This window comes from Microcebus murinus, chromosome 6 (assembly GCF_040939455.1).
Source record: "Microcebus murinus isolate Inina chromosome 6, M.murinus_Inina_mat1.0, whole genome shotgun sequence".
Lineage (NCBI taxonomy): Eukaryota > Metazoa > Chordata > Mammalia > Primates > Cheirogaleidae > Microcebus > Microcebus murinus.
In genome coordinates, this window is record NC_134109.1 from 60,638,926 (window position 1) to 60,666,841 (window position 27,916).

Sequence of the window (27,916 nt, forward strand, 5' to 3'; positions counted from 1 at the left end):
ATATCTAATCTATCTATTTACCTATGATTCAGTTACTGATCTGTATCCCACAGGAGCCTGGATACATATTGACAAAGTTTCCTATTTGCTACAGTGGGTAGTATCTAAGGAACATTCCACATGAACTTCCAATTCTTTTTCTACATAGCTTCTCCATACCCTTATTATTAAAGAGGCTTCAATTATAGAAGGCCCACAAAAGACACAGATTTTGCAACAACAGAAAGTCTGTCCATTCCATTCTTCTGTTTAAATATAGTATAGCAGATTTTGACTCCTTGGTAATGTGGAAATCATAAATACAATATTGAGCATACTTTGTCATTTATGAGCTGCCAAAGCCGGGGTTAGCAACATATCTATTCATTTCAACACTCCCAAAACTTTGTTGAAATTTCTTATCATGTGTGCTTCAGGGGGAAAAAGGGAGCCTATGAACTCGGTAGATACTACTAACTTCATAAATAATCACCCTGCTCAAGAAAGACAAAGCTGCAAAGAAAGAAAGAAAAAAAAAAAGAGATGTTCAACCTTTTTTTCCCCCTCCTAGTAGGGAAAAAAAGGTTCTAAAATAGATCATATGTTTATCTGTCTTGTTGCAGCTTTCAGCAAAACTGATGTGATATGACAGGAACAGTCTCTAAGTAGCAGCTTCACTTAGACAACAAGCAAATAAAATGAGAGCTTCTCCTAGTTCGGACAGCTTTAAAGAAAATGGAAGAGAGGCAGTAAAGCCTTACGCTTAATAATGGAGTTAATTGTGAGTTGCTAAGGCAGACAGATGATGGAGAAATAGTTTCTGTGCCACCTTCCTTAAAGTGCACCCCTGTTTTCAAGTGTGGCTGCACAGAGATGCTGCTCTACTTTCCCATTTCCTTCCGCCCAAAGCTTAGAAGTTATCTCAGGCTTTTATAAAAAGCCTTTTCTTCTAAACTCCCCAGTAAGCAGCATTCAAAAATGTATGCTGAAAGTGTCAGTTATTAGCCGTGGTGCACGTCAAGCCCCTCTCCCTCCTGTTAATGTGAGCAGTTATTCTGCTCTTGACCTATTAAAACTTTGTTTGCTATTATACTTGCTGGCAAACTAGTCATGTGGAAAGGTGTTGAGGAAATGAGCCGGTGTGTTCCCCAGGTGATATAAACACTTTATCAAGCTGATCCCTGCCATGTTATGTAAACTATACCAGGTAGCATTCATTTTAAACAAAGAGATAAATAGATCTAATATGCTTCAGGGCATCATGCTTTATGCATGAACTACTTCTTATTTTTATATTTGAGATTTTTTTTACACGCTACATTGTAATGTAGTGGAGAAATAAAATGATATCTTTACAACCATAGTTGTATCTGTGATTTCTAAGTTCTCAGGGTGATCTACTCAGTTAATCCCATGTTAAATTTTTAAATTGGCATTTAACAAACAATTAATTTTTAGCTAAAATTCTATTAATAATTGTTATAAGAACTTAAAAGTTAAATGAAATAATCTGCAGAGATAAAAATTATATGTACACACATTAAATTTATATGTATACACACTTATTTTCATAACTTATATTAACCATCTAATTTGTTACTTCAATTTGTTACCACAGCCCTCCATTCTTTATTCCTAAAAATTCCCCAGATTTCATTGATCATTTATGTGCAAGCTAATGGGCCATAATATGGGGTTTTACTTTGTGCTTTTCTACAGGGTTTTCTTTCATCCTCACATAATCCTTTGAAGTAGGTAGTATTATTGTATATCAGTTTTACAGATAAAGCTATTGAGGCTTAGAAGGTAAAATAACTTGTCCAAGGTTACTCAGCTCTGAGCTGAGATTCAAAGTCAGGTGTGCCTGACTTTAGAGTCCTTGCCCTTGGACAGGGTGGTGAAGGAGAACATGGGTTCTCAGGTCAGACTGATGGGTTCAAATCCTGGTCTTGCTGCTTATTGGTGTGTGATCTTGAGATAAGTTACCTTGCCTTTCTGAGTTTTTTTACTCACATGTCAAATGGGGTTAAAACCAGTTCCTACCTCAAAGGGTTTGGTAAGAATGAAATGAGATACTACATGTACACGGTCTGGCACATAAGAAGTTCTCACTATCTGCTATTATTATTGTTGCTGTTAATTTTATTATCATGTATTACTGCATTTCATTCATGATTATTGTGTATTTTAACCATTATAATTTAACTATTATAAATTATAACATTATTATAATTTGAACCAGGATTTTCTTAACATAGAAAATAAGTCCCCTGACCCTGGAAGAATTAAGGCTAGGGGAATTTTTTAATGTCATAGTACTCTTCATTAGAACATGTATCTTTGACTACAAGTTTTGCAAGTTTTATACTAAAGAGAATAGTAATTCCTCTACCTAAACCTGTTCCCCTTTCCCCACTATCCAATGCAAATTCCAACTAAAATAAATGGACTCAGGATAGAGTTTATATTTAATTCAACTGTATTAAACTGAAAGTCCTAATTTAGTCAGAAAGTTTTGTATATATATCAAGCCAAATAATGTGACTTATATTTTCTAGTTTAAGTGGAAGCTGTTGGGTTGATATTTTATACCTAGCATGATCAACCTAGGGTCTATTTTCAAAGAAGACAAGGTGCATCAACTCTCACCCAGGTTCCCTCGATCCTCATTTGCAAGGGAGGTTGTAACACGATGAGTCTGCCATTCAGAGAGCTGGTTCTACTTTCACTCCTCCTGTGCTGACATGGGTTAAGATGAGGTCTCTATCTTCTTGCCCTACCAGCTGCCCTCCCTCACCTTCCACACACACACACATCTAGAATAGCAGCTGGCAAACGACAAGTTAAAAAGATAGGAGTCCCTGTGGATTTTGAGCCAAGCCTTTGAATGTTAGCATTCTTCTAGGTTACCTGTAGGATATTCATGTTGACCAGAAGAACAAACAGATCTCTGGAGTCAGAGTCAATCCAATTTCCTCACATGGACCCAACTTGTGTTTTTCAGTTTCCTTATTTGATAAGTAAGAGCTATTAACCTCACAAAGTATTGCTATTTGTGGTGTATTTATAGAATAATTTGTTAGGATTATTTGCATCTGCAGTGAAATTGGTTTTGAGTTCTTTCCAACTGGAGACATCCATCAAAAGCACTGAAAATGAGTGAAAATGATAGGAGTATGTTCCAAATGCAATAGAAAGCCACTCTCCCACCAATTGCATTTTTGGCTGAATTCCCTCCTTATTTAGCCAAGATAATTCCATGCAAGGGATAGGGATAACTATTGATATTGGGTGGGAGCAATAACTAGATGACCAATACCATTTGCATGTTTAAGGAGAATTCGAAAGAGTATGACAATTAACATGGAATAGAGGACAGCCTCTCTAGAGATCTACTTCTGAAAGGAACTGAAAATGCCCCTTTTAGGCACTCTTCCAGAAAGTTCTCTTGTGGTTATTTTGCATCTTCTCTAGAAGGCCGAATAGTTTGCTAATTTACTCTCTTCCTACCGTAACACCTTAATTTAGTCTTGCTTTCTACATAGTTGTGGCCATGCTCTTCTCTTTCTATATTGTAAGATCCTTGAGGGAAGGTACCATTTTTTATTCATCTTTATACACTTCAGAGCATCTGGTAGAAATCTTTGAATACAGAATTTGGGTGGAACAAACAAATGAATTAATGATCTAATCACAAATTATACTGCATGGATAGAGACTGACTCAGCCCAAGCACTGTAAGTGCTCAGTAAATGCTGTTAAGCAAATGAATTGAGGGAGTGAAGGAACAGTCCTTCTCCAAACACTCCCTTTGCAGAGATGGACAAAAAAGTGGCTGGGAGTGAAGCTGTGTCTAAATACCATGCTAACTGGAATAGTTACGACATTCCCCCTATTCTCTAGAGAAAATTAAAACAAATTAGGGGCATTAATGAAAAGCCAAAGATCTAAAAACTAATGAAGGATTCTACTGGAACAATAATTTTCACTCTCTTTTGGAGTCAGTGTCCACTTTGAGAATTTGAACAAACCCTTTTCTTGAGAACAATGACTTATATCCATACATAGTTGTGCAGAGGGTGTTCCTCTTGACATGGGATGACCAAACAGACCCCAGGGTTAACAACCTGTGCTTTGATGAGGACAGACTTTGAAGTTCAGGTGTAAATCATGGGATCAAATAATCAGGCAACATTTATTTATTTCTCTGTTTTGAAGTTTTTTCATTTGTAAAATGGAAATAATAAAGACAGTCCTAATCTCACAGGGTTGTTTTGAAACTCAAATGAGCAAACATGATCATGTATTTGAAAATACTTGGTAAGCTGTGCAGCACCATGTTCTTAAAAGGTATTACGGTGATGGTTTCCTTGTGTTAGGACAGGGTAAGTACTGGAACCTTCAAATCAGCTACTTCCATTCTCCTCTGCTCTACCCATTGTTTCACTGACACCGTTGTATTCTTTGTTCAGATGGGTGCCTCCTCTACTAGCCTGTAAGTTCCATTAAGGCCAGAAATATGATTGTATTTATTTCTGTGTCACTTTTTCCTCTGGCTTCCAGATAGTACTTTATATATAATTGACAAATAACATTTAGAAATATATTTTGGACAGTAGCTAAATCTTCCATATTGGGTTTAAATATGTGGTGGAATGAATTGCAGGGAGGTTCAAATATATAAGTGGATTGGTCAGACAGACCCCATTTCAATAAAATACTGTATTCAGAAGCACACTTGCTTTATAAGTCCTGGACACAATCACCGTCTAGAGAAGGGGTGATTTATTAAGTAGCTAAGACATGCTCACTGCTACCGGAAAAGCTTTTCAGCCTTTACCTCCATTTGTGAGCAACTAAAAATCAGAGAACTAATAAAGTCCAATCACCCAGAACTTCTTCCTGTAGACAGACTGAATTATAACTTTTTAATTTAGGCAGGTAAAGAATTATTACAGTAGGACTCTAGGGCAGGAATGTGTTAATAAAATCATCCTCTCTGCCTTTTCATTTAAAATAATCCCTTGAGCTGATTAAATGAAATATCACTTGTTTAATAACTGACAGAACATTATTTTTAAGCACAAATGTTTTGCATATCTTTGCTTCCCATTTTTAATTCCAGGCACAGAAGGGTGGAGGTACTGACATCACACAGAGGGAGTCGAGCTGCGCGCTTGGATGCAGTTTGCCCTGTCATCGTGGCATCTATAATTTAGTGTGAAGCAGCGAGGTAGACAGAGCATTATCATTAGAAACCATTCTGAACAGGGATATAAAACACAGTCGCAATAACACTTGTCAGAAAGGTGACTCCAGTCAGAACTCATATCCACGAGTTTCAAGATAAATGCTGACACGGCAGCCATCCTACAAAGACTATTATTGCTTTAAAAAAAAAAACAAGCCAAACCCCCAAACAAAGCAAACTCATGAACCTTCCCCAGAGTGAACAAGTTAGTGTGAAGTTTGCATCTGGGGTGGCATAAACTTTCCATGATTTACAGGAAGCATATCCCTTCTCCACTTGGATAAGGTATTTTATGATGCCACAGAGGAAGGATCCAATAGCATTTTGGGTTTAATGATGTTAAGCTATTTGGAATTCTTTCCCCCCTGTTATTTGGAATATATGAGCTGTGCCCCTAAAACAGGTCATTAGCTGTGCCGTATACGGGTTCATCGCCTCACCCATAGGACTGCTCAGCTGGTGCTTGCATTTTCCCTGTCTTCTACATTTAGAAAGATCTCTTTGACTTGGTACTAGGCTATGATTTAATAACCCTGTTCTGCTGACTTCATAAGCTGTGAAACCTCGGAGAAAAATCCCAAATCTGAATTACAGTTCTAATTACTCTGGCCGAGGGAAAGGGTTTTCAGCATTGAATGTTCTATTAGTGCCCATTTCACACTGAGCACTATTTGTTGCCACAGGTCACAAGGCTGCATTCCGAGTGGCTTTTCTCCTTTTCCACAAATGCAGCCGCTTTCCTGGCGCCCTTTCTGTCTGCAAGGCTGGAGGAGAGCTAACTGCTTGGTGATTCAGTGCAAATAATTTTTCCTGAGCTCCCAGAATTTACTCAGAGAGTGCACGTCGGTTTAGGAAAAAACAGATACAGTGTAAATGCATATTTACAATTTAACAGGTTTGTGTTCACCACAAGAGGAGCCACTGTGATATAAAAGTATAATTTAAAAAATTATTTCCCTTTCATTTGATTACTTGGTTTTAATTAATAATATTTATTTTAACATGTTATTGATTATTCCAGATTTTCTAGTTTAATATTTTCTAACAATAAAAAACATTACATAAATGTGAACACATATATGTGGTTAAAAAAAACGTTCAAACAGCACAGATGGGTATACAGTAAAAACAAGTCTTCCAAACGTAACCCTGGATTTTCTAGGGTCCCTCTCGGGTATCTTCTGTGTTTCCTGTGTGTCTCTGCAGAGGGGCTTTATGCACATGCCAGCACACGTGTCTGCAGATGGCTTTCTCTCGGTGCACAAATGACAGCAGTTTATATATGTTGTTCTGCCCCTTGCCTTTTTTTTTGCTTGAAAACTGTTCCATATTTGAACATATACATCTTCACCATTCTTTTAAATGGCAGCATAGTATTGCAGACTATGGTCTGCCTTCATTTATTTAGCTAAGGTCCCCACTTTTGATTAATTATAGATCAATTCTATTTATTTTTGCAATAGCAAAAAAGTTACAATGGATATTCTTATAATAATTATTCTTTCTGTAAAGAATTACTTTAAACAGGAAATTCTATTAGAATATTATTCAAGATTTCTCTGTGAAACTTGTCTGAGGAAGGGAATTAAGGCAGGGGCTTTCAAAACTAACCTTTAGGAGGAGGTATTACCAATTCAGAATGACCTGAAAGGCAAAGTGGATGTGAACACTTGAAATGGTGAGAATATACATATATTTTTTTAAGTTCTAAAAATGTCATTTATTTACTTTGGGGAATAAAATTATTTCACAATATAAGATATTCCTGTAGTGTCCCATGAATATCTTCTGAGGCCTGGAGAGGCAACAGCTGTAATGAGATCTATCTCTTCAAGGAAGTCAAACTACGATAAATGAGAAACCAAGACTTCACCTTCCACTTCAAAAGAACATAGAGACTGCCCAGTTTCATGGCAAAAGCCACAGATTGGGGTTACTCATGTAATTTTTTTTTTTAAATCCTTCCTTTATGTTCCTATTTCCTAACCAAAAAGGAGAATGAAAGCATTTATCTACCCTCTGGAAATTCTGGAGGTCACCCCTGTTACATGTCTCTTGGCACTTGGTAGTTGTCTGTCTTAGCTCTGTGATTGTAATTTGAGTGATAACTTGGCATTTGCTGTCAGTGCTTCCCCAGGGACCCCGATCCTTGAGGGACAGAGTCTGCATCTGAGCTCTCCACCGGGGCTCAGATGCTCTGGCACAGGGCTTTGTAAGACACTAGGGTAACATGAGTCGCAAAATGAGTCTCTGTTCATTCAATGTGCAGAAGAAAGAGGACATTATTCCTAACTGTTAAACATAGATATTTCTTCCAGAATGGAAAGTTCTTTTAACCACTTATCATAATTGTACCCATTTGAGATAAAGACGCATCGAGGAGGAAAAAACCTAGAATGCCCAATTACTCTGCCTTTGCTAGGTTGAAGAACTTACTGCACACTTCTTTAACAAGTTTAATAATCTCTCATAAAGTCTCACCAGCCACCATTAATAGATCCACATATTAAAGTCTGTATATTATTGTGAAAAAGGAAGAAAATTCTGTTTTTGATAAACATGAATGTGTAATTCTTTATGAAGCTTTAGTAAGTCAGTGGATAGGTTACAACTTTAAGGCATACCTCTCAGTCACCTTGGGTATCAGTTTATAGTACCGTCACCACTTGAAATGACTGATTCAAGGTTCAGCCGGATCTGGTTATTTCTGGAGATGGGTTAGTTACTTTATTAAGGCTATTATTAAAGACTGACCTTTTATATGTATTGGTGCCCAAAACACGTTGCCCCCAACTTCTCCCCATCCCTCACACTTAAATTGTATGTCAAAAAATGAAGACAAGCTTTTTCTGATTTGGAGAATAAATCATTCAAAACCTGTTCCAACTTAACTTGTGATCTCCCCAATCCAGAACAAAAGTTCAGCCAACCCCTGGATGATATTCTTCTCAGCTGTATTAAGTTCTGGCTGTGAGTTCCAGCTGCCTGGGGGCAAATTCCACGTTGAATTTTAACAAGATTGCTGTCTGATGGACAGGGGAAGCAGAGTATTTAGATGACAAAGATGGCTCAGAAAAGTCTCAGCCATGTAACCAGGCAGCTGGATACTCAGGGTGGTGATGAGAATCTTAACTTTGGGCAAGATTCTCCCGCACTCTAAAGCTGGACAACTTCAGATCCAGAATAGGCCAACAGGCAGCAGTAGCTGGCTTCAGGCACACAGAGTGGAAGAAAGACAAGGCTTTATAAAGCCCAGAAAGTGCCCATCACTGAATGTATCATTAAAAAAGCAGCATGGCCTGGTAGCTCATAAATGTGCAGAGAAAATAGCCCTTAGGAGAGTAACTTGGTATTCCAAGTTGATCTGGGTAATCAGAAGCAGGTAATGCTTTTGTAGCACATGTTCAGCAGATTCTGGATGCAAGGGTAGCTCAACTTCTCTTCCCTGAACAAATCATTGTGAAGTCATATACATTATATATGAAACAAAAGCAATAAACAAAAGACACTGAATTTTCTCGCTAGCAACCAAGAGTTTGGTTTTACAGCAAATGTACTTTCCTTCCCTGGCAGCAAACTAAATTACATACAGATTAAGTTAGGTGGAGGAATGAATTTCATCAAAACTGTGTTGGATAATCTAACTTCGATGTTGAAGTCAACAGCAGCTGCTATGGATATGATATTAGAGTATAAAAATCCAAGAGACTGCTATTCACCTACAAAAACATAAAAATCACAAGATAACCCCCAAAGAGTTATGCTATTTACCAAATGTGTTGCCTTACTGAGCTGTTTAAATAAAACACTTCATGTTTTTTAAAGCGCTTTCATATTTATTATGTCTTTTGATGGCCCTGACAACCGAGTGAGTAAATACTGGTTTCATTTTGTGGGTGAGGAAGGTGGCTCAAAGTGTTTAAATACATGCTTAAGGCAAGCCAGCTGGTAGATGCAGAACCAGGAGGGGAAGGTGGGTTTCTCTTCTAGCCTAGCATTCTTTTTGAGATACCACAATTGTCTCATTAAAGGATTTCATTTACTTAGCACATAGTAGGTGTTGAGAAAACGCTGAAAAAATAAATTAAAAAATGAACAGTGACATATTAGATAATCACTAGGAATAGGGAAAAAACAATTGGGGAGTCACAAGAAAAGAGTACTAATTGGTGGAAGATGAAAAGTTATTACTATTATTAGCAACTAATTTTGCTATTCTCAATCATGACATCAATGTAGAGGTTTTCAAAACTGGTATAAGAATACCTAGCTCCTATTTCCTAAATAACGAGATGAAAAGAAAGTAATGTTTCTCCTTGGAGAGGAATATAGTTAATTTCTCAACAATAATACAATGGAAGCCATTTATTAATGACATAGGGTAACCCAACATTAAGCGCCACCTGACTTAGACAGGAAAACTCCACAGTTAGAACTGTGCAGGCTCGAATCTTTGCTTTAATGATCAGCTAAAGTTTTAGGTCATTTTGAAAGCATAAAAAGGGATTGTTGTGGCAATCAATTCCTTTTATTTGTTCTTTCTTTTGTCTTTGTCACTTACGTAGAAATAGAAAACAAATTATAGCTACCCTATAGCTCTTACAAGTCAGAATAATTTAGTTTCAATAGACTTGGTGATACTGTTTAAACCTTGAAAGTTAATAAACATGGATTTGTAGAATTAAAAATATTGAACTATTGGAGTGCTACCAACTCACAAAATTAAAGTTTTATAACCCAAAGTCGAAGACTGTATTCCACAGTTTAAATATTTCATATCTGACATTTTCCAACTCGACAATGTGAAGTCTGATTTTGATTTTTCAATCCAATATGAGTTTTGGAGTTTAATTCAAAATCAAGAAAAAACCACTCTGAGACTACCTTTTCCTATTGTTCTCTTCATACTAGATGGTATATTTCTTTACACCTTGGGAAACAAACTTTTTAAGCTAATGGTATTGTACACATATTAAACAATGTTCCAACTAGGAATTAAATAGTGAACATGTATTCTTAAAGAGTAACAACCTTGAAAATCAGAGTCTCTAATGTGGTTAGCATATGACCAGATTTACCTATAAATCATAGTCAATGAAAATACCTTAAAAAATACTGTGAATTATCACAGAGGGGACCATCTGCAAGCAGAGATAGGAGTTGAAAAGTTGGGTAATGTGGTTCTGTGAGGTCTCCCTGGAAGAAGAACCTCAAGGTACAGGAGGTGACTTTTTATGATGCGGAGGTACTTCAGATAGTTGTACGGCCAGAAAGAAGTGGTGTGGTGGTCAGGTTCCTTGCTACGCAAACTCAACAGCCAGGCAAGTGTTTTCTTTGCAAGGCCTTCAGAATTTGTTAAAGGCATCATGTATATCACAAAGAGGTTTCTACCCAAAAGCGGGCACAGAGAAATAAATGATCTGGAAAAGCCATCAAGGCTCACATAGAAGGGCAATGTAACATTTAAAGGGATTTCTCATTTAGGTGGTCTTACTGTTTGAGAGTGTCTGATGAAAGTATGTGTTTTGACTGTAAGAAAATTGGATAAATCAATATAGCTTAATGTACGAGGTAGGAACGTGGACAAAAACGAAGATCTCCATATAAACACGGGAACCATTTTGTGAAGGCTTTAGAGCTGACTAATGGATGTTCATGTTTATTAGCCATGTATAAAATAAAGGGCAGGTCTACCTCTGAGGACACCAGGTAATGAGGAACAGCAGATCTTTGACATTCTATCAGCTCTTTCCATTTTCGCATCTCGCCTAGAATATGGATGGGAAGAGTTCCTTCCTCTGACTATTAAATCACACCAGGAGAGGGAACATTAAACTCAAGTTCCCTCCTAAGTTCCTTTCATCAAAGTTAAAACTTTTTGGGGGGCTTTTTTGGCTGTAGTTTAATTAAGGCTGACAGAACACTAACTCCAAATCAGCAAGGATCTCCTTAGATCTATTTTATTGTCAAATTCACTTTCTGAGTAAATGGAAAGACTAACACATATCATTTCTTAGATAATGTTTTAATATCCTGCATTGAATAAAACTTTTTTTAATCAAGTTGCAATGGTAGCACAAAACTCCACAAGGGGCGAGGGGGTTGCAGATGGCTGCATTACTCTAAATGTTCAAGCTTGACTGACCCATTTCATCAGCACTGTCAGAGCCATGCACTGATACATGTTGACAACATTTAATCTTAAAAAATTGAAAGAAATGAATTAATATGCAAATTTCATCAGCTTTGTAATAAAAATGTCCTTGAAAAAAAACAGTGAACATGACCCCTGAGGAATTGTGTGAATTATCCCAGCTCAATTCTTTAAGTTAGTCAGAGGTACGCGGGTCCGCAAGGAAATCAGTGCAGATTTGACTTGGAAATAATTATGATGAAGAACAAAACACAAGCAGGTTGAATAAATGTAACAACTTGGGAAAAAGTCTTAGTCCTGTTTGTTATTCACTTTGAATTAACAGGATTAGGTTTGGTTTTTGAAAATAAAGGAACACTACCGTGTAATTTTAACACCTAAGTAATGTGAAAACAATATTTTTTTAACTATCAATTTTAGTGCATATTAAAAATCACATCTGACAAAATCAGGTCTTTTTTTTGTTTTGGATGTAAAAGAGCACAGCTCTTTGGTAAAAGATATGATTATAAGAAACTCATATTTAGACTATGGTTTCTGTGGGATTTCTATATTGATCATTTTGGTAGAAATGTCTGGTCAACTCACTTCTAGTACAAATAGTTGACTGAGTTTTGCTGCTATTGAAGTGACCAGTTATTTCACTGAATTTACCAAATTGATGGGATCATGTAAACATAGTCTCTAAATGTGAGTCTGATTTACAATAATCCCCACATGGCCATGTGGGAGTTCAATGTTGAACCACAAACTCAGTCCAGGAAAACAGCCATCTAGGTAGGCATGTAACTGTAGCTCTCTGACTTGGGTCTGGACTCAACTGTAGGAAGCAGTAGCAGTGGTTGATCATAACAATTGAATATTTCTACATAAAATTTAAGATTTTTAGGGTCCCCCAAAGGGATAAGAATATTAACAGAACACAAATTTGCTATCAAAAGTAGCTTACCAGAGGTCAACCATCAGTGAATGAATGATTGGAGGATGGATACCATTTCTTTTCCCCCAACAAATTTCATTAAATAGATTTGTAAATATTAAGGGAAGATACGTGGTTTTCACTTCAACCCTTTTTATGTTTGTGCTGCATGCTGGAACTGTTTTCTCTCCCAGTTCCACACAATGAATCATCCAAGCCTGTGGTTCTGAAAGGAATTCACTTTGCTATAAGTTCAGTTGTTATTCTGGGCACTGCTGATTTTGCCAAGATAAGGTCTACACAATTAACTAGGACCTTTTTTTTTTATTTTTAAAGACATCAGGGTGCTTTAATGCTTGTTTAAAAAAAAATCAAAATCACACCAAAAACTGATAGTTTCACATGAAGACCCCCAATAAGGATTGTTAACCTGAGAAACTCTACATAATCTTTTAGGGGCTGTGAAATACTGCAACTTTCCTGATTTCATACATCCTTAGAAGACCGAGGCATATAATACTGACTTTGCCCAACCAAATTAATCTCTTCTGTAAGCTTTTGTGGTTCTCTACAAAAGGCTTTTTAAAGTTTCTCCTTTCTTTCTTAATCTACCATCAGTAAAATTCTACTTTTATAGTGCCCTATGCACCTGCTTGCATAAAATGAATAACTCAACAGTTTAATTATGCACTATTCTATCAGTTGGGAAGTGATATAAAGTTGCAGACAGAAAAAAGAATAAAAACCTCTTTTGGTATCCAAAATTAATATATGTCAAGCTCAGGGTAAATCTTAATCTTTTCGAAACATTTTTCTAAAATAGATGTTCTTTTATCACCTGGCACATCAAGACCCATTGGAGGGAGGGGATAAAATAAAAAAAGGCATTTGGTTAACATGCTGCAGAACAGCACTCTCTTTTCCACCTCACTTCAGGCTGTTCTTGAAAGATCTGAACAGTTGTATAATAATGAAAAATGGGCAATACTTGTGGGGCATTGCCTGTGCTCACATACCTCCGCCCACGCATTCATCATTCTGCAGGTATTGTCAGTGAAAGTTTAATTGCATAAACACTCTGTAACTGTCTTGTCATATTTCTTGTCAGTCTGGATTCCCTCTCCGGGCTCACTATCTCACAAAACTATAATTGAATTGCTACCAAATCACAAGAGCACCCCCCCCAAATAAAATCTTTATGAATAGAATTTGTTTCCTATCAGCAGATTTGACAAATTGTGGCAGAGGAAGGGCCTTAGTGATAATTTTTTAGTTTATTCTCAATGTAGCTATTTGCTGAATGCTCTTATCTGTTTTTAAAAAATTCTAAAGCCCCAGTCAGGGGTGGGAGGCTCTATGGCAATAATTCTGCATGACCCAAGGGAGCCAGTGGGAAGATAGGAAGATTTTCTTTGCCCTACTGAAGGGGTACCATTGGCAAATGAAAGACATAAGAATTAATTTGGAATTAAACTGGGTACCTGTCAAAGCTAAGATTTCACCAAACTATGTGAATTCTTAGTTATGAGGTATTAAGTACCCAATTTAGTCAAGTGTTTATTCCATTACATTTTCACTTCATTTCTCCTTGCACCAAACCTTTTGGTGATCATTATTCATGTAGGAGCTCTGAGCAGCCAGATTCTTTGACATATTTTTAGAACCACAAACAAACGAGAATTAATCAAAGGCATGACATGCAATTTACTAAATATGTGATCATAAAATTTTCATGTATTTACAGCATTGTCAAATTGTTAATATTTTCCAAAAACAAAAACAGTGTATCTGATGTGGAATGGGTATTGTCTAGCCTTTCATTTTACATTCTTGTTAAACCATACTCTACACCCCCCATTCCTACAATATAAACTCTCAGCAAAAGCCCAAATATCAGTGATTTTCTTTTATAAATCTGTTGGTGGTGTGGGCATGAAATATGGCTGCTGGTGAATAACTCTTTAAATGGGACTGGGCTTCACCCAGATTGACAACTGTCTGATTGTTTATGTTTTTTAAATGTGCTTATCAAAACCATGTAGGATTGATGGGTGTTTTTAGATGAAGTTATGTTTTTGCAACAGACTTAATTTAGGACTAAGGTTAAAGCTTAGGATAAATGAGTGCATTAGATGATTAAAGAACATTTGTCTTGTGGGACATTTAAGTCATTTATTTATGACACTTAAAAACAAGCTAGGAAAGAAAGCACCATGGGTTTAACGAATCCGTTTTATACAAATGTTAAACTAAAACTAATGACTTTTTTAATGGAACTCCAAAATATGCCAGTTTACTAAATATCCAGAGGCAGAATCAAATGTGCAGTGGAGTAAACATAATGAAAAAAATATTGGAATTAAAAAATCCTTCAACACTATATGTGTGTGTGTGTGTGTATATATATATATATATATATATATATATACACATACATACACACCCATGTATCCCTTCTTCCAAAAAATTTTTTTTAATTGAAATTGCTCCTTTGTTTGAAGAACTAGGTTTTGTGCTTCTCTTTAACATATTCTTTTTTATTCTAAATAGCAGAAGATGCTTTTCTGATGGTACAGGAATTTGGACTATTGCTCTACACTGTACTCAGTATGATAAAATACCTTGTCAGGGGCTACTGGATGGCTCAGGGGATTGGTAATGGGATATATAGAGCCTTTCACCTGTAGGTCGTTGGCTTGAATTTTGTCCAGGTTGGCAGTGACTAAAAGTCATTAACATCTCATGACTGCTTGGTGGCCTATGTGAAATGAGTTTCTTTCTTTATTTATTTAAGTCCATATATAGCACCTATGGCCAGGGCATCTGGGCATCTCTCTTGCCTTTGCAGAAGCCTTCCACCAGATCTACACTCATTTTAGTTCCCAGGATTAGTGATGAACTGAAGTCCTCCTGCACAAAATAAATGGATTCATTTAAAGTTCAAACCAATACTGAATACTCCCACCCCCCCTCTCCAGCACAGACTAGAATGCTACATGAAAGCTGATTTGATAGTAAAAGGAGCCTTAGATTGTAGAGACCTAATATCCAATGCTGGATTGCTTTAGTCTTTTGTGGAACATAATCCATGTTGTTGCTGTGGCCACATCACAATAGCCCAGCTGGATAAAGGGAAAATATCAGTCAAATACATCATATGTGCTATTCACCAGCTAAATCATTGGGTCATAAGCAGAACACAATTTAACAGGCCGGGCTAGAAGCTGCAAACCCTTGGAGACCAACGTCAAGGTCTATTCCAAAGCGGAACTGGCCAGCCTCCAAGATAGTATTAGAAAAAGGAAAGTCAGCAGGCATATCTTAGTGTGCAGAATCTAGGAACAGTGGGATGGACCTCTGAGAATAAGAATAATGCATCTCTGTTAAGCTTTAAGACAAATGAGTATACAAAAAAATGTGAATTTCTGAAACAGAATCTATGTGTTACAGAGGTTGGAGAAATGTAAATTATTCACTTATAAAAGCATATTTTCCCTTAAATGAAGTCTTTACAAAATGACTCCATTCAGGGTGCGTGTGTGTATTTTCAGAAGCACACATTTTGGGTCCTGTGATACAGTAGAATCTGGGACCCTCAAGTCAGGTAACTGGAGCATAGTGTCCGTGAAGCCCCAATTCAAGCTTTTCATGCATAGGTGTCAACCTCCTGTCACCTACCCCATGGCCAGCCTGTTCATAAAGAATGAACTTGGTTATAAGAGAATGCTCAGCTCAACATAATTAAGGATGATACTAATTGAACAATGACTATGTGTTATACCACTGTTGTAAGCATTTTACATGTATTAACTCATAATACCCTTGTTAAGATATGTTGGTGCATATTAATCCATTAGAAGATAAAATCAACAAGTGATCATTCTTATACTATTCTTCAATAAAGTCCAGAGGGCTAAAAATTTATAAGGGGGGAACTGAGGCACATATAAGTTAATTAACTTGCTCAAGGTCACATATATAGTAAATGACAGAACCAGGAGGAAAATATATGAATGCAGGCTGTCTGGTTCCAAGGCCCTATGCACTTACATATTTGCAACTGATATAGAAATTCCTAAAAATTTGGGTCAGCATTGTCATCTTCATATGTAATCAACTCAATTTATTAAGGTAACCTGCAAGTTAACCAGAATGCAGATATTAAAAATCTCTAATATAGGCAGTGCAATTTAATTAAATTGCTACAAATCAGAGAATACAACCTACTAACTGATTACAACCACCATACTTCTCTGGGTAGCCATAATCATATCTTTTTACTAGAATCTATGGGTGTATGGCTTTCATGGATGGAAAACCAGAGACTTTGTGTTCTACCTATGCAAACGAAGAATAGGGAGGACAAGGTGAAAAGGAATGTGAGAGCCTGCAGACCGAAGTCCAGGGTTGCTCTAAAAACTGTAACTTAGTTCTGACAGCCCTTAAAACTTTTCATTTAGTTACCAGGTACATCTAGGAGATCACTTTTAGGAAACCTTGAAGGGCACCCCGAGGACTGATGAGAAATATTTGGGAGATCTACCAAAGGAACTGGAAAACTGAACCTCTGAACTGAGTGGCCCGTCTGTGACTCTGCATGCATTAGGAGGGTCTTAGGAGAAGGGAGTGGCACCCAGGAGCATGTATACTGCTTGCTCACATGCATATGGAGTATCCGTAACAGTTTCTCTTAAAAAAAGTTTCCCATAGTAAAATAAATTGGGGAAGGTAAATTAAAAAAAATTAAATACATTTATTGATCTCACACAAATTTCAAATTTTCACCAAGTTAGTTAGCATTCATTGTTAATTCCAAAGAGAGGATGTGCTACCAAGCTTTTTCCTATGCTATTTAACTGGGACACTTTTCTTTCAAGGAGCATCTCCCAGAGCAGTTATGATAAAGAACATATTTTGGAAGTGCTGGCTTAAACTTTGTCAACTGTGCATTTTAGAAAGCAGAGAAGACCAACTGGTCCATTACAAACTGATGTACAAATTTACGTGGTGTTTATAAAACAGAGACCTCTGTTAACTGAATATTTCAACAGAAAGCCTTTTAAGAGGTGGCTTGTATGACTATAAGTTCTGTGAGATCAGGGACATCTTTGGTTACTACTAAATCCTAGTATCTAAGATGGCCCATGCACATGCAATATAAATGGCTGAATGGGTAAAGAAATGGATGAATGAAAGAATGAATGTTTTCCATATCTAAACTATAGATACGCAACTATAGATATTATTACACTTTTATATTACTTCCATGAAATGGAAAGTATTTCCCTAAATACTGGTTGAAATTTTTCATTCAATTTAATATCAATTAAATCAATTTGTACCTAATTTTGACTAATGGTAATTTGAGGGATCAATAGATACTTTTTGATCCCCCTCTAACATCATCTTTAATAAAGAGATGGCTGGACACAGGAGCACAGGAGAGTTGCTGTCAATTTTATCACTGCCCCTATTGGTGTTCTTATTTAGAAAGGATACCCCCTCACACGTTGCAGGCACTGACCACTGACATTTTACCAAAGGCACACAAAATACTTGAATTAAAACACAGATAGGAACAGCTCTGAACCCTAAGGAAATTTACATATTAATATTTCATGATCAATAGCATATGTAATTTTGTAATTTTCAAAATTTTTCCAGGTTTTATTGCCATGATAAAAAAGCAAGAGTGGACATATGGCATCATCGATTCTAATCATGTGTGAAAGCTTAAGACTTGCATAATTTTCAGAGTGTTGAACATTAGCCCCTGGCTAAAGACTGACCACAAGGTCTACTTTTGCCTTTTTCTAAATATTATCTTAATTCCAAATCATCATTTCTTCCTTTGCAAGGCCTCTCAAAAATTCTTCTCAAGGTCTACTCACTCACTCTGGGTTACAGAAAGTCTCTTAAGTGATTTCTTTTGTTTCCAGTCTTCCCTGTTTAACCCATCCTGTACATTCTTGCAAAAATAAAGGATCCAGTATCAAGTCCAGAGAACCTAAGTTACCTATGTTATAAGGGAAGACTGCTAAACTAGTTAGAGCTGCCCGGGGAGGGTGGCGAGCGCCCCCAGCTGGTGCTCTCAGGCAGGGGTCGGACAGCTGTTTCCCAGGGGCTGTTGAGAAGCACATTGGAGGATGGGTGAAGAGTGGAGACTCTGGGGCCAGGCTGCTTGGGTTCGAATTCTAGGCTTTCCATCTACTAGCTTTTGTATGACTTTTGTAAGTTTTTTTTTAAATTGTTGTTCATCTGTAAAATGGGAAAAACGATGGTATGATCTTCATAGTATTTTGCGAGGAATGAATGAGGTGGTGCACTGTAACAGCCTCAGCAGAGTGCCTGACACACGTGAGCACTGATGACTGTTGGCAGTGGTCTTGCACAAGGGATTCAGGACGCTATGGGTAGTTGTATTGATATGATATGATCCTCAAGGGAGGTTCCTTTTAAATTTGAGGTTTTTTCATATTTATAAGTGATGAAATAATATTTTCATTGGGTCACTTTTCAATGAGTCATACTCAGAACTTATCACACAGATCTCAGATGCTTCACCCTGGCAGCCCAGCTCCTCCACAATCTGGCCCCGTCTGAGACCAGCATAGCCCTTTGCTTCAGTGAGGAAGATAGGGCTCCTTCCTGCCTCCCAAACTCAATTGCTCACTCCCACTGTGCTATTGGGATGAGCCACCACCTCTTGCTCTTAGGTTAATTTTCATGTAGGGCGTGTAAGTCATCCCTCCTCTTCAAAGCCTGCCCACAGGCATTGAGCCACTCCCTGATTTCTTACACTATTTGCCCTAGGTAGGCCACAATTGAGGATTGCAACACTATCTTCCATCTTCTCCTGTTGTTGACTGTATACATCTTCTATGGATGGTGATCAGTTTCCTAAGGGCAGGTGTCACATCTACCTCTCATGTTCTCAGAAAGCACCTATTAATAGTAAATTGCTCAAAACAAAAACATGGCCTGAGTTCAAATCCTGGGTCCACAATTTACTCTGGTGTAGGGCAAGTCCTTTGCCACCTCTAATCTTGGGATAGGGTCATTTTGAGAAATAAATTACTCATAAATGCTGCTTCTTATAATCGGAACATGCAGGTAAAACATTTTGAAAACTATTAATGTATCATTAATATTATTAGAATATTTGCAACAAATTATACCTCGAGTAGACAAAAGAGTACAGTTTTCCAAAGCTAGGATTTCCTGAATTTCAGTTATTGAAATCTGCCCCTTAAGTGGTAGGGAAGCTATCTAGGGGCACCTCTCAACAGAGTCAGAAAGAGCAACAGTCAGAGGGACTAATATTTTCTGTAAACCTATCATGCAGCAAGCACAGTCTTAAGCAGTTTTTTGGCTAATTAAATAAATGAACAAAAAGCAAACAATAAAACCCTTGGTAATATTCATCAATGACCCTGATAGTCAAGATCTTTATATGTCTAGGCATGTCAAAGCACCTTATTCCCAAAGAAGCAGTATTTCTGGGTTGCTAGTTTCTCTGGTAGCAGCAGTGGCTTGTGCTACAATGCCATCCTCCTTACACCATGGTGCCCTGATTGTCATCACCACACTCCTGCAGAGGGTCAATCATCTGTCGCCTTCATGCGATGGTCAGCTCCTGGAAGGCTGGGAGCTCTCGGTTTCCTCAGTGTTCAATGTCTGACACGTGGCAGACATATTTGTGCTGAATCATCCACACAATCCCTGTTATCACGTGGGCCTGTATCTTGAATATAAGTTCACTCTAGTTAATAACAACTAGAGAAAAGATAAGTTCTTCACTCTTTTCAAGCTAATTTTGTCAACTAAGAGAAGATGGGCAATGTTTCCTGTGGGTCCTCTTAATAACAAACCATGATTGTGTTTCATGGGTACCTCCAGGTGGGTATGTCTACCTCTGGATGGACACCATGACTCTTCTTGCTCTTGTTCCATCCCGCACTTGCCTTGGCAGACCGGCTCTGCAAGGAAGAGCGCGGAGAGACTGCACAGAGTGTGGCCCAGCATTGGCTGACACGGAGCAGAGCCAAGTGTCCAGAGGCACTCTTGGCTGTGCTCCTGGCTGGGGAGTCCTACGGCTAATGCGGACCATGGGACTCAGGGTTAAATTCTGCCTGTAATTTATTCAGATGCTGGTTACTGTGGTATGAGTTCCAGTGTAGGGATGAAAGAGAAGAAAAGGATTAGATAGATTTTAGTCCCAAGAGACTATATTTAAAAAAAGATGTCTTGGCTAAGTGAAATATGTGCATAAAGGGATAGTTAGGTTTCTCTCTGGACTTCAGAATCCCCTTGGAGAACATTCCTCTGGTTTGATTCCTAGCAGGGTCCTATCTCCTTTCTCCATCTAGTTCCTAAGCTTCCCACTGACTCGACCCCTAACATTGAACCCTTTAGTCTAATCTTGGCAGCTAAACTAAATGGTGTGGCTTGTGGCAAGCCACTTAGAATTTCCATCACTCTTTTCCCCAGCTGTAAAACGAGGATATCACACTGACCTGCCTCCGAGGGATATGGTGTGAATTAACTCCTATAATTAGTGGTTTCTGTGCTCTGCATACACCGAGTAGGATATGAGTGCCAACCATTATCACAGTGGCCTGAGTAAGCTTTGCTGCTAAAGCTATACTTGGGAATAACTGCTTGGCAAAGAGCTGACAACTGGAAGTTGCAAACTTTACACAGAAGCAATATTTCCAGTATTTTCCCCAAGCAATCATGAGTAAATTGCTCACTAGGGGTGGCAATGGTTTCCAGCCAGTTCTGCCTCTTCCGATCTGTGCACCCTGCAAAGCTCAGTCAATGCCAGGTAACTGATCCTTCGTACATCTGCTATTTAGTGCAGATGAAGAATTCAGAATGGTATAATTTGGACAGGGATGAAATTTCTGTGCAATGGTATATATTAAAAGCAAATAACTTGTGCATTGTTCAAGGCAAGAGCTATAGAAATAGAATCTATAACTTTTAATTATCTAATGACAAAGACAGCCACATTTTTTTTTTTTTTTGAAATGGGGAAGAATAGGTCATCATTAACAACTTGCCTGGGGTTTCATTTTAGAAACTCTAAAAATGTTCCCCTTATCACTATAAAGGGAAGTCAAAATTATGATCTAGAAAGCTATATTAAAAAACTTAAAAATAATAGGTTTAAAAAATTGATTTTCTAAGCTTTCAATAGAAGGTTGGCGGGGAGGGGAAAACGCTACATATAAACTGAGTGAATCTATTGTGTATTTTGATAAGAGGCCTGTACTTCTATTATTGAACAAAACATTTGCTACCCTGTAAATACCATTACATTAATTTATATAAAAGCTGTTCTTTTTTAAAGTTGTAACCTCTGTGATCTAAATTTTGAAAGGGACAGTTAGTTTCAGAATGGTATGCGGGACTATGCTGAGATACAACATCTCTTCTAGGAATGAAAGGGAGGCTGCCCTTCTGTAGCTAAGTGAGTCACCAATGCTGATTTTCATGGGGCAAGGTGTTAGGTCCCAAAGGATGTCTGGGGCTGCAGCTATGCATTCTGGGAACTGGCTTGGCAGGGCAGAGCTCAGGCACTGGGCTGGGAGAGCCTGGTGGGAAGAAGAGATTTGACCTTATTTTTCTTAGCCCCTTTAAGTAAGATTCTAGAAGTAAAGGTTGCTTTGCAATGTTCTCATCATACACAGACAAGCACACCAAAGCATGATCATACACAAATTAAGGTGATGACTGTGCTTAGTCCTTGGATACCAGAAGAGAGCAGTGGAAAACATTTTTCCCTTCTGTGGCACCTCCAGGTGACCTTGAAAAAAATAGCTGGGGATAAAGGTGACATGTAAAAAAAATAGCCTACTTTCCTCATGAAAAAGTAGCTTTTGGGGGCAAAATAATCATTCTAACCTTGTAAGACAATTGGCTTGTTTTTGGAGTATATGCATCATGTTCATTAGTATTGGCAAGAAGATGATTTCTATTTCATTTCAAAATAACAAACAGTTGAGGAAAATAAATAATTTTAGATATATAATTTTTGGATAAGAGCTAAGTTTATGCCTAGTTTTTGGTAGGCTGCTTTCTGACCATCAGTTTTGTCACATACATGCATACCTGCGTATTAGCAGGAGTCAGGCTGGTTTGGGGGAACCATGAACTTGTCCAGATCATGGCTCTCCCCAGCGCAGACGCATTTCAATTCAATCCATCAGAGATCACTGTGGTACGTTATCTGATGGATTTATCTTTTTGTATATTATATGAATATGGAAAGGAATTAAATGTGTGTTTACAGTTTGATAAACATTCAACATAAATTATACATTTTAATTTCGTTTATTAGTTGGGGACTATGCAAAATAGAGTTTCATTGAATACAAACTGCCATTCAGATTGAAGGATTAGCAGTTTCCTGAAAAGGTACACTAATTGTAAGAATGAGATCCATTTCTATCTCACATTAGTCACTACACAGTTTACTTTTATCTTTCTGAAACTCTGAATATAGAGTACAGGTAATCCTAGTGACTATATAGTTTGTTGTGTACAACTTCAACTAATAAATCTATCATTTGGCAGCTTGTCTGAATGCTGTAGTCACCACTTCAAGTTTTTAAGCCTCATTTATGTCTTTAAAAACCTTGACCCAATATTTTAGAATTAGCATGCTGAGCAGTGTCCATGATATTATCTTACTATATAATGACTCCAAAAATCTCACAGAGATGAATGGTGATAACATAATTCCACAAAGTTGCCACTCTATATGTAGAAATATATTGGCAATAAAAACCAGTCACTGTATGTCTTTCCCCAGTAGGGGATCTCTCACTTTTCTCTGATTTTTAAAGGCTTCAGATCAATAACTGGAGTGACATTATTAACAGCTCCCTCAACACCTTGGCCAGCGCTAATATTAAATCCATTACACCTTCTGTTTGACATTTGCAGTACAGCAGAAAGTGCTGTAGATACAGTCACATTGTCTGGGGACTGGGGTTGGATGTGGGGTTAGTAAGATGGTTTCCCTTGCCTAACTTCTAAATTCAGTTCATTGATAGGAAACTTGAACCAATACAAAAAAAAAAAAAAAACCTAAATAAGCCCCCTTCCTCCAACTGTAAATAATTCATCCACAGGAGTATAAGTGTATCTCATATCCAGTTTTTAAAACAAAAACTCATCCTCAGATACATTTTTACACTTTATTGTTATTCCTAAACATTTGTTCCCCTAATTATATACTTATTGTGAAAATCATCTAATGAAGTCAGAGGAGTTGAGTTCCTGTTTCTGTAGAATGAGGAGTTGATCAAATTTACCACAGCATAGAGGTATAAGTAGAAAATGAAGATTACTTCCATTTTGGCAAGTACTCTACTGTTCCAATTTTTCTTGCCTTTAAAATATACAGGACATAGAGTAGCTGTAACAGCGTAAAGATCATACTACTATAATGATTATCTTAATCCCATAAAACAGGCTAGATTCTGTCTGAAACTTTAGGCAAAACATTATAACCTGTATTTTAGACAATCGTGGGTTAACCATGCTGCTATAGTTATTCTTCCCCCAAAATACTGCCTCATACATTTTGGTAAATTGTCTAGATCTGGTGCAGTATTAATTTCTCCCTCTCTGAGCTCACACTCATTCAGTAAGCTGCAAGAAGGGCCTTGTCCTGGCTGAATTCCTTCCAAAGCAAGGCCCAGGTGTGTTCGTGCTGACAGTGGTCCTCAGTGCCACTGGAGACAGAAAGGGAACTTTATCTTAAAGAGAGAAACATGATAAAGATGCCTGTGAGGTTAAATGAAAAAGCAGGTTACCAGAAGTATGTATGTTATAATCTTATTTTAGTAAAAAATTATAACAAAAGCCTGTCACAAACCTACACACATGCTAGAAACAAAACACATAGGAGAAACAAAATCTAGGAGGATATGTAGAGTGTATATATGAGTAGTGGTTATTTCTAGGTAGTGGCATGTTTATTGGTCTTTACTCCTTGGTTTTTGCATTCTCTGAATTTTTCACAAGGAATATGAATTCATTTTATAATTGGAAAAATACTTTCATTAAGAAGGAAGAAGGAGTAAAAGCACAACAATTTTATGGTCGGACTTAAGGAATATTATTCTGTGCCTTCAAAATAGGGAGACTTAAAGTTCCTCCAGGATTTCTTGAAAGAGCAGTTTTTCTGTTTACTAAGCATTTAAAAGGCATTGAAATGTATGAAAAAGATGAGGCTGGCACTCATAATCCCAAGATTATAGAATCATTAAGAATAATGAAAAGATACAAGCAGATCTACAAAAAGAAAATGACCCATCTAAATGGCATGTTCGGAGGTTCTCTGCTCCCCAAGTCGGAGGAGCCTACAGGATAGCAAAGAGCAGTCTTCTCAAAAATGTTCAAATCAATCCTTAAACAGGCACCCTAGAACTTTGCAAGTTTTTAAATAAGGCCACCCATTTATTTTTCTTGTGCCTGACTTAAGTGTTGATACTAACAAAATACGTATTTGGGCTTGCTGCCCTGTCAACAGATCTTCTTCCCTCCCCCCTTCATTTTGAGACTGAGTCAAGACAATCTCAGGCTGGCAGTTCAAAGAAATAGAATTCCTATTAGGGCACAGTATCGCTGGCTCTTAGACTGCTGTAGTCACTTATTTCCTTTTATTATAATGCCAAATGTTATTTAGATTTCAGTCATTTAGTAATGCTATGCTGAACACATCAGTGCTTCTGAAAAATTCCATACCTACTAGTCCTTTCATTTTCATAATAACCATATATCGATATCCCCTTTCCAACTAAATTACACCACTATTTAAAAAAGAATCTATGTTTTATCAGAGTTTAAGAGATTATGATGCAATGAACAACAGTCTTCAAAAATGTTCCTTCATGTTATTAAGAATTAAGAAATCTTGTTAAAATTCTTTCAGCTTTTAAGAAACATAAGCAGCTTTGGGATGTAGTGCCTGACATGAACTTTTTAAGTAATTCCCTTGGAGCGATCATCTGCATTAGTGAAGATATTTCGTTAAAGGTAGCACCCTATGCTGCTTTTTAGTATTTGAGCAGTCAATCTAATTGCTTTTTAAAGCCAAAGATTGAACATAAGCAACACTACAGACTTTTTAATGCTAAGGTAGCTTAACGTTCTTTACTGGTGAGAGCCACACTCACCATCAAGGAAGAGAGGCTCCTCTTATGTGAGTGGCACTAATGAGCCCAAGTTGTTAAGTGATGTGGAAAGCAGAGTTTTCAATTTCACTAGTTAGGATGGCTCAAGGAAGGCTGGTGAAGACAGAGGAAAGAAACCTAAGTAAATTTAAAGTACCTTTCAATTATACTTCAATCTTAAATGATAGAGTACCTTTCAAGGTAACAGTTGAAGGGGATCTCTATTCTCCTATTATCCACAATTAATAATAGGTAAGAAGTGATTTTAACAAGGTGCCTGGAGTTGTTTTATGCATGCTACTGCTTCATAGAAGGCATGAGACTTATCAAGAGTTCTTATATTAAAATATTTATTTGGGTTTACCATTGTCTTTTTTGGTTTTTTTTGAGACAGAGTCTCGCTTTGTTGCCCAGGCTAGAGTGAGTGCCGTGGCGTCAGCCTAGCTCACAGCAACCTCAGACTCCTGGGCTCAAGCGATCCTACTGCCTCAGCCTCCCGAGTAGCTGGGACTACAGGCATGCGCCACCATGCCCGGCTAATTTTTTCCATATATATTAGTTGGCCAATTAATTTCTTTCTATTTATAGTAGAAACGGGGTCTCGCTCTTGCTCAGGCTGGTTTCGAACTCCTGACCTTGAGCAATCCACCCGCCTCGGCCTCCCAGAGTGCTAGGATTACAGGAGTGAGCCACTGTGCCTGGCCTATCATTGTCTTTTGACTTTAGTAGAACTGGTTTACAGGTTGTGGATTGTTTTTCTCCCCAAATCTCACCCTCAGTGTGCATGTGGAGAGACATCAAACTCCATATGAATTGAGAGGGTGACTTGGCTTCCACGAGGGTCTAATTCAACCTTAGGCAGCATTAACAGAAGTTAGTCGAACAAAGTCGACAATGCTTTGTACTAGTCAGGATACATCTAGTGGGTTATGTTCAGTTCTCTGAACCACACTTTTAGAGGGTCACCAATAAGCAGAAGCACAGGCGGTGTAGGATGATTAGGGTGGTAAGGCTCTTAAGAATGCCCCATTTGAATAATAGGTGTGGAATTAGCATTGTTTGACTTGGAAAGGAGAAGGGAGTATTTAACTCATTTCCTATCACAGCCTCTTAAATACGTCTTCTCACATTTTGGAAGTGTGGTCCCAGAGGGCAGACCTTGGATCAGTGGAGATAAGTGGTATCAAAGTAGATTTTGGCTCCATAGCTGGAGTAACTATTAGAACTGCTCTACAATGGAGTGGGAAGCCTTACAAATCCATGATCTTCCTACCAGCCGCAGGTTCTAGCAGGGACTGGAAAGGTTACTTGTTGGTTTTGGTATAGAGGATTGGCTGCATATGTTGAAGGGTGGGTTAAAAATCATGCTACATTTGAGAGTTTATGATTCTTCCAAGGCCTTCCATCATACATTCTTCTATACTGCATGTTTGAGTCATGAGGAATCAAGGTTCCCCAATCCAACTTCAGGATGAAAGAGTAGAAAATTGTTTTCACGTGTTGCTTTTCAAATAGGCCCAGATACGAACATTCTATTGACTAAAAAACAATTCCAATTATCTCACTGACACATCTATTCAGTAAAGTCAGTGAGCTATGGTATAAGAATATATGACTTCCATCCTGAACAAAATTAAAGGGTAAAGAATAGTCTTAGATATTCTCTTTTCTCATATGTAGGCCTCATTGGAGAAGGCTGATCACCAATGCTACGGAATAATGAATGCCCTAGAAGCTACAGTTAACTTCAGTGAGGAAACATGGGCTGGTTCTAGATGAAATTAAAATATTTACAGAAGAGGCAAATATGTTTTTTCCCTTCTGTGTGAGCAAACATATTGTGATTATTTTTAGGCAGGCCAAATTAGTTTCTTGGAAGTATGTTGAATTATTTTACTATTAATCTTAAGATGGGTTTTTCTATTTTTCTTTCTAATAAGATGCTTTTGTATTGAGAGTCTGTTTTAAAACAACAGATCAAGGAAAGTACAAGCATCTTTGAAGAGTGCAAAAATAATTTCCCAAGTAAGCAAATAAAACTTTGCACTTCAAATCAGGCCTTGATTCATTAAAAATCTTAAACTTCTCATGAGAAAAATTAACATTTAAACCACTGCTGCTTGGCCAAGCACTCCACCACACAAGAATATGAAATATCTCCTCTAAAAAAGTACAAAAAGGACAAAACCACAAATGTGGAACTTCAATTAATTTAAAGCCCCAATCAGCAAAGAATAAATCCTTCGCAGATCTAATTACCAGCGCTCTCGGAAGACCCAGGCCGACCAGCCAATCTTCCCCGTGTTTGAACAGCTTGATGAACTAGGGGACTGATGGATATCAAGTCATTTTGTTTAATTTATAAATGGATTTTCCCCTAATACTTAAATTATCATCAGTACAACACAATGAAAATGGGAACA

The 27,916-nt window shown here is 37.6% G+C and overlaps 1 protein-coding gene across 5 annotated transcripts in view; it reads right to left on the reverse strand.

Moving 5' to 3' along the window:
* NPAS3 (neuronal PAS domain protein 3) overlaps nt 1–27,916 on the reverse strand; it is an 838,777-nt gene that overhangs the window by 97,453 nt on the left and 713,408 nt on the right. The gene's annotated exons all lie outside the window — the stretch shown is intronic.